The sequence below is a fragment of the Hipposideros armiger genome, unplaced genomic scaffold (assembly GCF_001890085.2).
Source record: "Hipposideros armiger isolate ML-2016 unplaced genomic scaffold, ASM189008v1 scaffold_1050, whole genome shotgun sequence".
NCBI lineage: Eukaryota > Metazoa > Chordata > Mammalia > Chiroptera > Hipposideridae > Hipposideros > Hipposideros armiger.
The window spans coordinates 362,168-376,755 of NW_017732400.1; positions in this window are offsets into that span (position 1 = coordinate 362,168).

Below are 14,588 nucleotides of genomic sequence, written 5' to 3' on the forward strand. Positions count from 1 at the left end.
GCTTCTAGAAATTTATCCATTTCTTCCAGATTGTTGAATTTGTTGGCATATAGTTGCTCATAGTATTTTGTTACAATTTCCTGTATTTCTGTGGCATCTGTTGTCACTTCTCCTCTTTCATTTCTGATTTCATTAATTTGGGTCGTCTCTCTCTTTTTCTTGGTGCATCTGGCTAATGGTTTGTCTATTTTGTTTATCTTTTCAAAAAACTAGCTCTTGGTTTCATTGGTCTTTTGTAATGTTTTTCTGTCTCTATTTTATTTATTTCTGCTCTGGTCATTATTAATTCCTTCCTTGTACTCCCTTTGGGCTTGTTTTGCTGTTCTTTCTCCAGTTCCCTTAAGTGTAAAAATAGTCTGTTGATATGAGATTGTTCTTGTTTCTTTAGATAGGCTTGCATTGCTATTAATTTTCCTCTTAGGACTGCTTTCGCTGCATCCCATAGATTTTGAGTTGCTGTGTTTTCATTTCGTTTGTCTTGAGATAGCTTTTGATTTCTTCCTTGATCTCAGTTTTGACCCAGTCGCTATTTAGTAGCATGTTATTCATTCAGCCTCAATGTATTTGTGTGCTTTCCAGGTTTCTTTTTATAATTGATTTCTAGTTTCATAGCATTGTGGCTGGAGAAGATGCTTGATATGATTTCAATCTTCTTAAATTTATTGAGACTGGTTTTGTGTCCTAACATGTGGTCTATCTTGGAAAATGTTCCATGTGCACTTGAGAAGAATGTATATTCTGTTGCTTTGGGGTGAAATGCTCTAAAAATATCAATTAAATCCAGCTGGTCTAAAGTGTCATTTAAGGCCACTGTTTCCGTGTTGTTTTTCTGTCTGGAAGATCAGTCCATTGGTGACAACGGAGTGTTGAAGTCCCCTACTATGATAGTGTTGCTGTTGATCTCTGTCTTTATGTTTGTCAAAATTTGTTTTATATATTTAGGAGCTCCTATGTTGGGTGCATAGATGTTTACTAGGGTTATGTCCTCTTCTTGAATCGATCCTTTTATTATTATGTAGTGTCCTTCTTTGTCTTTATTGTAGTCTTTATTTTAAAGTCTATGTTGTCTGAAATAAGTATTGCTACTCCAGCTTTTTTCTCATTTCCATTTTTGAGTGAAATATCTTATTCCATCCCTTTACTTTCAGTCTGTGTGTGTCTTTTGACCTGAGATGAGTCTCTTGTAAAGAGCATATGCATGGGTCCTGTTTTCTTATCCACTCAGCCACTCTACATCTTTTGATTGGAGCATTTAATCCATTCACATTTAAAGTGATTATTGATATGTGCATATTCATTGCCATTTTGTTATTTGTATTTCTGGTCTTCCTGGGTTAACTTGTTTTCCCCTTTCTTCTGTTTAAAAAAGCCCTTTTAACATTTCCTGCAGTGCTGGCTTGGTGGTAATTAATTCCTTAAGTTTACTCTTTTCTGAGAAGCTCTTTATCTGTCCTTCAATTTTAAGTGATAGCCGTGCTGGGTAGAGCAATGTTGGTTGTAGGCCTTTATTTTGTGTCACTTTGAATATTTCCTGCCACTCCCTTCTGGCCTGCAGAGTTTCTGTAGAAAAGTCAGCTGTTAGTCCTATAGGAGGGTTTTTTTGTTTTGTTTTGTTTTTGTATATAACCTGCTGTCTTCCTCTTGCTGCTTTTAGGATTCTGTCTTTTTCTTTAACCTTTGCCATTTTAACTTGGTGTGGATCTGCTTGGGTTCAGCTTGTTTGGAACTCTCTGCACTTCCTGAGCTTATATGTCAAGGATAGGGAAGTTTTCAGTCATTATTTTTTCATTCTCGATCCCTTGCTTCTTCTCTTCTCCTTCTGGTATTCCTATGATGCGAATGTTGTTGCGCTTGATGTTATCCCACAGGTCTCTTAAACTATTTTCATTGTTTTTTATTCTTTTTGTTGTTCCAACTGGGTGATTTCTGCTATTTTGTCTTCAAACCACTGATCTGATCCTCTGCTTTATCTAATCTACTGGTGATTCCTTCGAGTGTGTTCTTCATTTCAGTTATTGTATTCTTTAGTTCTAACTGGTTGTTTTTAAAAATTATTTCTCTATCCTTCTTTATGTCCTCCCTAAGTTCCTTAAACATTCTTATCATCAGTGTTCTAAACTCTGTCTCTGAAAAGTTGGTTACTTCTGTTTCATTTAGTTTCATTTCTAGAGATTTCTTCTGATCTTTTACTTGGGACATGTTTCTTTGTTGTTCATTCTGGCTGTTGCTCTGTTATTGCTTCGATATATTAGCTAGATCACCTAGAAAAAAATAAAAGAATAAAAAAGGGGGCTCTCTGCCCACTTTAATCTGCAGACCACTTGCTCAGCAATAGAGAGACTCTAGGTGACTCAGCACCCGTCATTGGGGGGAAGGGCTCAATGGATAATATGCCATCCTCCCTCTCAGGCTTGCAGTGAGCTTCCCACAATTAGCTGCTGTGTGCTCTGGAACTGTGCTCACCACCAAAAATCCTCACAGGTTGTTGCGGGCTGTCTGCTGATGCAAAAAACCATCTGTGGCCTGCGGAGGTGGGGGCCAGGCACCAGGGGCTCAGGGTGCCGATGGCAACACAGCTCTAGGTGGGCAGGGAAGGCCCCCAATGCACCACAGGATGTGGTCAGTGGCCCCACCAAGTCAGAGCAGCATGCACTCCTGGATTGGCAACCAGCCTGCACAAACTCGCCAGGAAAGCCCTGGTCAAATCATGCAGGTGCACAGCTCACAGCCCAACACTCCTAGGTAAACTCCCAGTCTCAGTCTGTCCCAATCTGCCGCTCACAGATCAGGCCGAACAGCCCAACATCCAATCACCAGCCTGGAAACTCTGCACTTGCAGTGTGGAGAGCGAGGACCCAAGTTGGCTTGCGCACTCCTGCATCTCAATGAACAGCCTGTTGGAGCCACAGCGCACTTGCCAGTCATTTCTCTGGCTATGCAGCAGAAGAAGTAGTGCAGAGGGTTGGGATCCATGGCTGCATGCATGCTCACACACAGACGCACTCCTACGCCAATTCCACCAGACCAATGCCTTCCAGGGCCTGACCATCTGTGGAGGACCAAACCTTGAAAAAATGGCGCTGTCCTGTACATCACTCATGTGCAAGCTCCACAATGCGGAACAATGGTCCCAAAACCTCCAGTTCCCATGCCAAAGGTGCTCAGTTCAGTCCTTCCCGCAGGCTCCTGTACCCTGCTCACACAGCTACTCCCTCCACCAGGAACCAGGTGAGCGCTCACCAGCGAGCAAGTCAGTGTGCCGCTGGTTCTCTAGCCACCCTCAGCCTCACTGAGTTGAACAAAGAGAGTCCTCACTAATTTCTACTGCTAGCTATCATAGAACTCCTCTTCCCAGCAAAGTAACTCTGGGCTGGTGAGCTCAGTGTGGGGCCAGAGGGTCTCTCCTGCAACCGGAGAAGCCTTCCTGCCGCTGAGGTGTCCCTCACAGGATTCGCCCTCCTCGTCTCCGCCCCTCCGCCCAGACTCGATGTGGCCCCCTCTTTAAGTCCTTCGTTTAGAGGTTCTGTTCATCTAGTGTTCAGGGGACTTCCGAGGTTGAATGTTGTATAAATTATTTGTAATTTTGGTGTGATCCTGGGAGGCAGTTGGCACAGCGTCTGTCTATCCTGCCATCTTACCACAAGTCCCCCATGGGTTAGCTTTTAAGATTCACCTAGGCTAGTATAGTTTCCCAAATGAGCTGATGGCCCTGATTGGCAAAGTTCTTGAAGAAAGGAGAAGTGCAAAGGAGATTGATCAGATGATTCACTCAGTTGATACAAAGGCACAGTTGAATCAGCAGTCAGGCTCTGAAATGACCACAACCATCACCACAGCTTCTGAGAGTACCAGGGCCTCCATAGTAATGTCTTTCCCAACCACAGTCTTTACTATGGTATCGAAACCTACCACAAACTCTGAAACCACCTTAGTATCTTCCATAATATCTGTGCTCGCCACAGCCTCCATCACAGGCTCTAAGAACACAACAGACTCTGAAACCACCACTTCTGAGCCCACTGTGGTCTCCACTGAAGCCTCTGAGACCACTCCGGCCTCCACCATAACATCTGTGCCCACCACGATTGTCACCACAGCCTCTGAGACTACCAGTGCTTCCACCACAACTTCCGAGGTCATCATGTCCACCACAATATCTGTTGGGACCACAGCCTTTGAAACCACCATGCATTCTGCAGCCACCCCAGTCTCCCAAACAACATCTGAGACCCTTGGGTCTTCCATTACAGTATCTATACAAATGGCAGCCTCTATCCCAGCTCCTGAGATTACTGTGGCCTCCACCAAGTTCTCTGAGACCACCACAACCTCCACAATAACATCTGTGCCCACCACAGTTTATGCCAAGACCTCTGAAACTACCACAGCCTCCACTATGACATCTGAGCTCACCTTGCTCTCTACTACAGGATCTGTGCCTGTTACTTTCTCCATGATAAGATCCATTCCCTCTGTAGTCATCACTATGGCCTCTGAAACCACTGCAGATTCTGAGACCACCTCAGCTTTCCCCCAACCTCATGGGCCACTGCAGACTCTGTGTCCACAATGGGCTCCACCACAGATTGTGAGAGTTACACAGTTTCCACAGCAGTATCTGTGCCCAACACAACCTTTGACACAGTCCCTGAGACCATCATAGGTTCTGAAATAACCACAACCATCACCATAGTGTCTGAGGTCACCATGGCATCTGTGTCCACCATGACTTCTACCATAACCTCTGAGAGCACCAGGGCCTTAATGGTAATGCCTGTGCCCACGACAGCCTTCCCCACAGCCTCTGAAAGCACTGCAGGCTCTGAGATCACCATAGCTTCCTCCATAATCTCTGAGACCACCATGATCTTCCCCACAGCCTCTGAGACCTTCAGGTTTTCCATTACAGCATCTGCTCATGATAGTCTCTACTCCAGTCTCTGGGTCCACTGTGGCCTCCACCATAGTCTCTGAGACCAACACATCCTCCATGATAATGTCTGAGCCCACTATAGCCTCAACCACTGGCTCTAAGAACACAGTTTCTGAGACCACCATGGCTTCTACCACCACAGTGAGACCAGTAAGGCCTCTATCTATCTATCTATCTATCTATCTATCTATCTATCTATCTATCTATCTATCTATCATCTATCTACATCAATCTGGCTTCTACCATGGCCCCTGAGAAAATGACAGTATCCACTAAAGCCTTTGTAACATCTGGAGATTCTGTGCTTTACACAACTACTCTGATGAAGCCACCACACCATCTGTGCCCACCACACCTACCATCACAGGATCTGTGCCCACCATAGACTCCACCACAGATTCTGAGAACACCAGGACCTCCATTGAAATGTCTGTGCCTACCACGGTCTTCACCACAGCCTCTGAAAGCACTGCAAGCTCTGAGATCATCATAGCTTCCTCCACAATCTCTGAGATGACCATGGCCTCCCTTTCAGCCTTTGAAGCTACCATGGCCTCCACCACAGCCCCTACCAAAATATCTGCATCCACCACAGGCTCTGAGACAACTATAGTCTCCACCAAAGCTTCTGTGACAACTGGTGAATATGTGCCCTCCACAACCACCACAATACCTACAGAGACCACCACAACATCTGCACCCACAATGGTCTTCAGCTCAGTCTTTGGGACTCCTACAACTCCCAGACAATGTCTGTTCCCATCCTGGCCTCAACCACAGTCTCTGAGAGCACTACAGCCTCCACAATAACATCTGTGCCCACAACAGCCTCTACTTTGACCTCTGATTTCACTGTGGGACCCACCACAGTCTCTGAGGACACCACATCCTCTGCGATAACATCTGTGTCCACAAGAGCCTCCACCACAGGCTCTAGGAACACAACCATCTGAGACTACCATGGTCTTCACCACAAACTCTGAGACCGTGAGACCTGCCAATGCAGCCTCTGACACTACCATAGTCTCCACTAAAACCTCTGCGACAACTACAGGATCTGTGCACTCCACGGCTACCACAATGCCCACTGAGACTGTCACAGCATCTGTGTCCAACATAGCCTCCATTATAGCCTCTGACAGCACCACACCTTCTATGAACACATCAGTGCCTACTACAGTATTCACCAATGAAACCACCACAGGCTCTAAGACCACCATAGCTTCCCCCACAGCCTCAGGGACCACTGTATACTCTGTGCCCACCAAGGCTTCCACTTCAGCCTTTGAGGCCACTGTGGACTTCTCCACAGCCTCTAAAAAAAACCACATCCTCTATCCAAAAGTCTGTGTCTACCACACCTTCTGAAACCACCACAGCCTACACTATAGCCTCTGAGATTACTGTGGGCCTTGACACCTCCATGGCTTCCACCACTGCTCCCACAACAGTGTCTGTGCCCACAACAGCCTCGACCACAGTCTCTGAGAGGATGGCAGAGTCTTTGTCCACCACAGGCTCTGAGACCACTAAAGCTTCCACTACAAGATCTGAGACCCAGCATGGCCTACAGTCCAGCCTCTGAAGTCATGTCAGAGTTTGTAAGCAGCATGGCCTCCACCACAGCTTCTGAGTCTGCCATGCTGTCCACAGCAGCATCTATGACAACCACAGCCTCCAGTGCAAGCTCTGATACCATCAAGCCCACCACAGTCCCCTCATCAGCCTCTCAGTTCACCACAGATTTTTCCACTTATTTTGTGCCCACTACAAATAGCACCACAATTTCTGAGACCCTGACTGTCTCAACCACAGCCAATACGAGCACCACAGACTCCTTCTCAGCATCTGTATATACCACGTTTTCCTCCACAGCTTTTGGGAACACCAAAGCTTCCACCTCACCTTCTGGACCTACCACAGCCTCAGAGGTCATCACATCACTCCTCTTGTTCTCTACCTCCACTTCTGGGGCCACGACCATCTCCACCAGTGTCTCTAGACCTTCCATGGCCTCTTTCTCCACCTTGGTATCCACCAAGGCCATTGACTTTTCTACACAATCCATCACCAACACAGTTGTATCAGGTACTAACTACCACATCTTCTCTAAGTACACGAATTTAACTCCAGTGACAACCACCACCTTTCACCTGTTTCTACCATTTATGCTCTAGACTCTAGTCAAAGAACCAAACATATTAGATAGAATTCTATTTTATCTTCTTGAATCTTACTTATTTCTACTCTAGCCTTCCCTCCTTTTGTTTAGTGTCTATTAGTTTCATTCCAATCAGTAACACGTTTTTGTTGCAAATATCCCTCACCACAAATTAATTGTATCTCATCACTTCTGCTGACAGTGAACTCACCTCAACTGTATTGACAGCCATCCCAATTTGTCACATGCTCTCACTGCTGTGCCAAGTACAATCAGCTCTATTCAACCTACCACCTATAACCCCACTGTCTCAATTATTGACCCCTGGTTCAGGGGTTACAAACTACACTTCATGCTCCAAGTCTCACCTGTTTCTGTTTTTCCAAATATAGTGTATTGGAATACAGCAACACTTATTCACTTTCATATATAGCTGCTTTCCAGCTACTTTGCTTTTTATTATTATAAAAAATTTATTATATTTGTGACAAAGACCATGTGACCCAAATGGCTTTAAAAAACTACCATTGGACATTTTATAAAAACTGTTTGCCAACCCTTGTTCTTGTCTTAGACCAAAACAATGTTTTCCTACTCTGGCACTTGATCTGCATAAAATCACCTGTGCACTTGCTATCAGCACGTTTGTTGGATATTATTCTTTATACTTATTTATTTCAGTATTTTATGTTCTATTTCTTTGTTTTTAATTTAATTTAATTATTAGTTTTAGGTGTACAAAACAACATAATGATTAGACATTTACACCTCTCACAAATTGATAACCCCACCAAGTCTACTACCCCTCTGACATCATACATAGCTATTACAATACCACTGAATATATTTCCTATGCTGTATCTTACATCTGGTGATGACTCTATGTCTATGTCTATCTCTATCTCTATCTCTGCCTCTGTCTCTATCTATCTCTATCTACCTCTATCTCTATCATCTCTATCTCTATCTATCTCTATCTCTATCTCGTCTCTAGTACCAAAAAATATATACAATTTTAAGTAAGTAAAAAACTGTATTGGGCTGGTTGAGTGATGCATTGGTTAAGAGCTGGCTTGGGACGCCAGCTCTGAGCAGCAGGGCCCTGGTTCGGATCCCACATGGGCCAGTGATGCTGCGGCCTCTACAGCTAAGATCGTGAACAACAGTTTGACCTGGAGCTGGGCTGCTGTGAGTCGCCGGCAATGGTGTAGGCTGCAGCCCCTGCTGCAGTGGGCTGCCATAAGCTACTGTGTGTGGCTGGCAGCCAGCGTGTGCGGCCGTCCAGAGGCCGACAACTGATCTGCCTCAACTGGGAAGAGCACAATGATCACAATACCAACAAGCACCAGCGAAGCGACATCCCCCACAACTAGGCTGAAGAACAAAAAAGGACAGCAACTTGTCTGTTCCCTTTCCCTGATTCCCCAATGCTGTTCCCCTCTCCCAATTCCCCAATGCTGTTCCTCTCCTCCAATTCCCCAGTAAAATATTAAAAAAAAAACTGTATTAAAATTGTAATAAATATATACCGATAACAAAAGATGAATAGGAGTCATGTGTATACATTTTTTTGGCACCCCGAGTATAAATAAATATACCGATACACATGTATACACGAGACTTGTATTCATCTTTTGTTGTTAGTTTATATTGAGTATTATAATTTTAATACAGTTTTTGCTTTCTTAAAATATGTGTGTGTGTGTGTGTGTGTGTGTATATATTTTTTTAAGATTTTATTGGGGAATTGGGGGGAGGGTAACAGCATTGGGGAATCAGGGAAGGGGAACAGACAGGTAGACAAATTGCTGTTTTGTTCTTCAGTCTAGTTGTCGCTTCACTGGCCCATGTTGGTATGATCATTGTGCTCTTCCCGAGTGAGGCAATCGGTCGCCGGTTGTTGTCGGCCGCTCACAGCTGCTCCAGGTAGCTCACACTGGCTACCAGCCGCTCAGGCTGGCTGCCAGCCACCCACGCATCTCACAGCAGCCCACTGCAGCCTACGCCTTCACAGGCGACTCAGCAGCCCAACTCCAGGTCGAGCTGTTGTTCATCATCTTTGCTGTAGAGGGCGAGCATCACTGGCCCTCAATGTGGGATCTGAACCGCAGCCCTGCTGCTCAGAGCTGGTGCTCCCAAGCGAACTCTTAACCAACTGAGCCACTCGGCCAGCCCATGTATATATTTTTTGGGCACACTGTGTGTGTGTGTGTGTGTGTGTGTGTGTGTGTGTGTGTGTGTGTGGTGTATTTATAGTTGACATTCAATATTATTTTATATTAGTTTCATGTGTACAGTGCAGTGGTTAGACATTTATATAATCTGCGAAGTGATCCCCCCATAAGTCCAGTACCCATCTAACACCCTACATAGTCTTTACAGCATTATATTCCCCATACTGTATTTCTCATACCCGTGACTATTTTGTGACTCCCAATTTGGACTTTCTAATACCTTCACCTCCTCACCCATCGCCCAACTCCCCTCCCATCTAGCAACTGTCAGGTATTTCTCTGTATCTATGAGTCTATTTCTATTGTTTGCTCATTTATTCTGTTCCTTCGATTCCACATAAAAGTGAGATCATGTGCTATTTGTCTTTTTCAATCTGATTTATTTCACTTAACATATAATAATATCCTCTAGGTTCACCCGTGTTGTTGCAAATGGTAAGATTTCATTCTTTTTTATGGCAGAGTAATACTCCATTGTATAAATTTACCACATTTTTTTTTATCCAGTTGTCTATTGTTGGGCATTTCAGTTGTTTTCATATCTTGGCATGAATTGTGCTGCCGTAAATGTAGGGGTGCATATGTTTTTTTAAATTAGTGTTTCTTTGAATAAATACCTAGAAGTGGAATTGCTGGGTCATAAGGTAGTTCTATTTTTAAGTTTTTGAGGAACCTCCATACTGATTTCCATAATGGCTGCACCAATCTGCAGTCCCACCAACAGTGCACCAAGGTTCCTTTTTTTCTATATCCTCGCCAACACTTATTGTTTGTTGATTTATTGATGATAGCCATCCTGATAGGAGTGAGGTGGTATCTCACTGTGTTTTTTATATACATTTCTCTGATGATTAGTGACGTTGAGCATCTTTTCATATGTCTATTGGCCATCTTTATGTCCTATTTGGAAAACTGTCTTTTCATGTCCTCTGCCCATTTTTTAATTGGATTGTTTGTGTTTTCTGGTGTTTTGTATGAGTTTTTTAAAATAAATTTTGGATATTAACCCCTTATCAGATGTATCACTGGCAAATATCTTCTCCCATTCAGTAGGATGTCTTTTTGTTTTGTTGATGGCTTCCTTTGCTGTGCAAAAATGTTTTAGTTTGATGTATTTCCATTTGTTTATTTTGTTTCTCTTGCCCGATGAGATATATCAGTAAACATATTACTAAGGGTAATGTCTGAGAGTTTACTTCCATATTTTCTTCTAGGAGCTTTATGGTTTCAGGTCTTACATTTAAGTCTTTAATCCATTTTGAGTTTGTTCTTATATGGAATAAAAAAGTTGTTCAGTTTTATCTTTTTGCATGTATCTGTCCAGTTTTCCCAGCACTGTTTATTAAATAGACTGTCTTTACCCCAATGTAAATTCTTGCTTCCTTTATAGATTAAATGACCATACAGGCATGGTTTTATTTTTGAGCTCTCTGTTCTGTTCCATTGATCTATGCGCCTGTTTTTATGCCCGTACTATGTTGTTTTGATTACTATAGACTTGTAGTATAATTTCATATTAGGTAGCATGATACCTTTAGCTTTGTTCTTATTTCTTGGGAATGCTGTGGCTATTCAAGGTCTTTTATGGTTCCATATAAACTTTAGGATTATTTGTTCTATTTCTGTGAAAAATGTCATTGGTAATTTGATAGGGATTGCATTGAATCTATATATTGCCTTAAGCAGTATGGACATTTTAACTATATTAATTCTTCCTATCCAGGAGCATGGTATGTGTGGCCATTTATTTGTATCTTCTTTAATTTTTCTCTTCAATGTCTTATAATTTTCTGAGTACAGGTCTTTTACTTACTTGGTTAAATTTATTCCTAAGTATTGTATTTTTTTTATGCAATTGCAAATGGGATTGTTTTCTTAATTTCTCTTTCTGATAGTTCATTATTGGTGTATATAAATTTAACTAATTTCTGAATATTAATTTTGTATTCTGCTACTTTACTAAGTTAATTTAACTGTTCTAATATATTTCTGTGTGTGAAATCTTTGGGATTCTCTCTATATAGTATCATGCTTCTGCAAATAATGCTTCTTCCTTTCCAATTTGGATGCCTTTGAATTCTTTTTCTTATCTGATTGCTGTGGATAGAAATTCCAGTACTATGTTGAATAAAAGTAGTGAAAGCGGGCAGCCTTGTCTTTTTTCTGGTCTTAAGGGGGAATGCTTTTAGCTTTTCCTCATTGCGTATGATATTAGCTGTGGGTTTGTCTTATATGGCCTTTATTATGTTGAAGTATGTTTCCTCTATTCCCACTTTGTTGAGAGTTTTTATCATAAATGGATGCTGGATTTTATCAAATGCTTTTTCTGCATCTATTGATATGACCATATGATTTTTATTTTTCATTTTGTTTGTGTGGTGTATTGCATTAATTGACTTGTAGATATTAAGCAAAACTTTCATAACAGGAATGAATCTCATTTGATCATGGTGTATGATTTTTTTAATGTATTGCTGAATTCAGTTTGCTGATATTTTGTTGAAAATTTTTGCATGTATATTTATCAGGGATATTGGCCTATAGTTTTGTTTTTTTTTGTAATGTCTTTGTCTGCTTTTGTAATCAGGGTAATGGTGGCCTCATAAAATGAGCTTGGGAGCCTTACCTCATTCTGAATTTTTTTGAATAGTTTGAGGAGAATAGGTGATAATTCTTTTTTGAATGTTTGGTAAAATTCACCCGTGAAGTCAGCTGGTCTAGGACTTTTGTTTGTTGGGAGCTTGTTCATTACTGTTCAATTTCATTGGTAGTAATCAGTCTATTCAGATTTTCCCTTTCTTCTTGATTCAGCTTTGGAAGATTGTATGCTTCTAGGAATTTATCCATTTTTTCTAGATTGTCCAATTTGTTGGTGTAGAGTTCCTTGTAGTATTTTCTTAATTTTTTTTTTTGTATTTCTGTGGTGTTTGTTGTTACTTTTCCTCTTCCATTTCTGATTTTATTTATTTAGGTCCTCTCTTTGTTTTTTCTTGATGAGTCTGGTTAAAGATTTGTTAATTTTGTTTATCTTTTAAAAAAAACCAGCTCATGGTGTCATTGATCTTTTGTATTTTATTATTATTTTTTTAGTCTCTATTTCATTTATTTTTGCTCTGATCTTTTTAATTTCCTTCCTTGTTCCCACTTTGGGCTTTGTTTGCTGTTCTTTTTTCAGTTCCCTTAGGTGTAAAGTTAGACTGTTAATTTGAGATTTTTCTTGTGTCTTTAGGTAGTCTTGCACTGCTTTGAATTTCTCTCTTAGGACTGCTTTCCGTGCATCCCATTGATTTTGGGTTGTTGTGTTTTCATTCTTGTTTGTCTTGAGGTATCTTTTGATATCCTCCTTGATCTCATTTTTGACCCACTATTTACTAGCTTGTTATTCAGCCTCCATGTATTTGTGTGCTTTCCGGATTTCTTCTTATAATTGATATCTAGTTTCATAGCATTGTGGTCGGAGAAGATGCTTGGTATGATTTCAGTCTTCTTAAGTTTATTGAGACCTGTTTTGTGGCCTAACATGTGGTCTCTGTTGGAAAATGTTCCATGTGTGTTTGAAAAGAATGTATATTCTGCTTCTTTGGGATGAAATGCTTTAAAAATATCAATAAATACATCTCATCTAGTGTGTAATTTAAGCATGTTGTTTCCATGTTGATTTACTGTCTGGAGGATCTGTCCTTTGGTGTCAGTAGGGTGTTAACGTTTCCTACTATGATTGTGTTAGTGTTGATCTCTGCCTTATGTCTGCCAATATTTATTTTATATATTTAGGAGCTCCTATGTTAGTTGCATAGATGTTTACTAGGGTTACATCCTCTTCATGTTGGAGTGATCCCTTTATTATTAAGTATTGTCTTTCTTTGTCTCTTATTATAATCTTCATTTTAAAGTCTATTTTGTCTGGTATAAGTATTGTTATCCCAGCTTTTATCTCATTTCCATTTGTGTGAAATATTTCCTTCCATCCTGTTTACTTTCAGTCTGTTTGTGTCTTTTGATCTGAAGTGGGTCTCTTGTAGACAGCATATGCAAGGGTCTTGTTTTTTTATCCATTCAGCTACCCCAGTCTTTTGATTAGAGTATTTAATGTATTTACATTTAAAGTGATTATTGATAGTTACATAGTTATTGCCATTTTATTATTCATATATTTATCTTCATTCATTTGTTTGTTTTCTACTTTCTTCTAATTCCTTTTAACATTTCTTATAATACTGGATTGGTGGTAATGAAGTCTTTTACTTTTTCTTATCTGGGAAGCTCTTTATCTCTTCTTCAAATTTTTTTTTTTTTAGCTGAGCCATTCTGCCATCTGTTGGCAGCTCAGCGGCAGCTCAGCTTGGTCTGGGAATTGAACCAGCGACACTGTTGCTCAGAGCTCGCACTCTTGAGCAAGCTGTTAACCAACTGAGCCACTCAGCCGGCTCCTTTCATCTTCAATTTTAAATGATAGCCTTGCTGGGTAGAGTAGTCTTGGTTGTAGGACCTTGTTTTTCATCACTTTGATTATTTCCTGTCACTCCCTTCTGGCCTGCAAAGTTTCTGTTGAGAAATCAGCTGATAGTCTTATGGGATCTCTCTTGTGAGTAACTAGTTGCCTCTCTCTTGCTACTTTTAGGATTCTCTCTTTGTCTTTAACCTTTGCCATTTTAATTATGATGTGTCATGATGTGGGCCTGTTTGGGTTCATCTTGTTTGGGACTCTCTGCACTTCCTGGGCTTGTATGTCTATTTCCTCCATAAGATTAGAAAAGTTTTCAGTCTTTCTTTCTTTTTAAAAAAAATATTTTATTGGGGAATTGGGGGAGGGTAACAGCATTGGGGAATTGGGGAAGGGGAACAGACAAGTTGCTGTTCTTTTGTTCTTCAGTCTAGTTGTGGAGGATGTCATTTCACTGGCCCATGTTGATATTATGATCATTATGCTCTTTTCAGGAGAGGCAGTCGGTCGCTGGCCATTGGATGGCCACTCACGGTGGCTCACGGCAGCTCACACCAGCTGTCGGCCGCTCACGCTGGCTGCCAGCCATTCATAGTAGTTCGCGGCAGCCCATTGCAGCAGGGGCTGCAGCCTACACCATCACTGGCGACTCACGGCAGCCCAGCTCCAGGTTGAGCTGTTGTTCACCATCTTAGCTGTAGAGGGCGCAGCATCACTGACCCTCATGTGGGATCTGAACCAGGGCCCTGCTGCTCAGAGCTGGTGCTCCCAAGTCAACTCTTAACCAATGAGCCACTTGGCCGGCCCATTATTTAT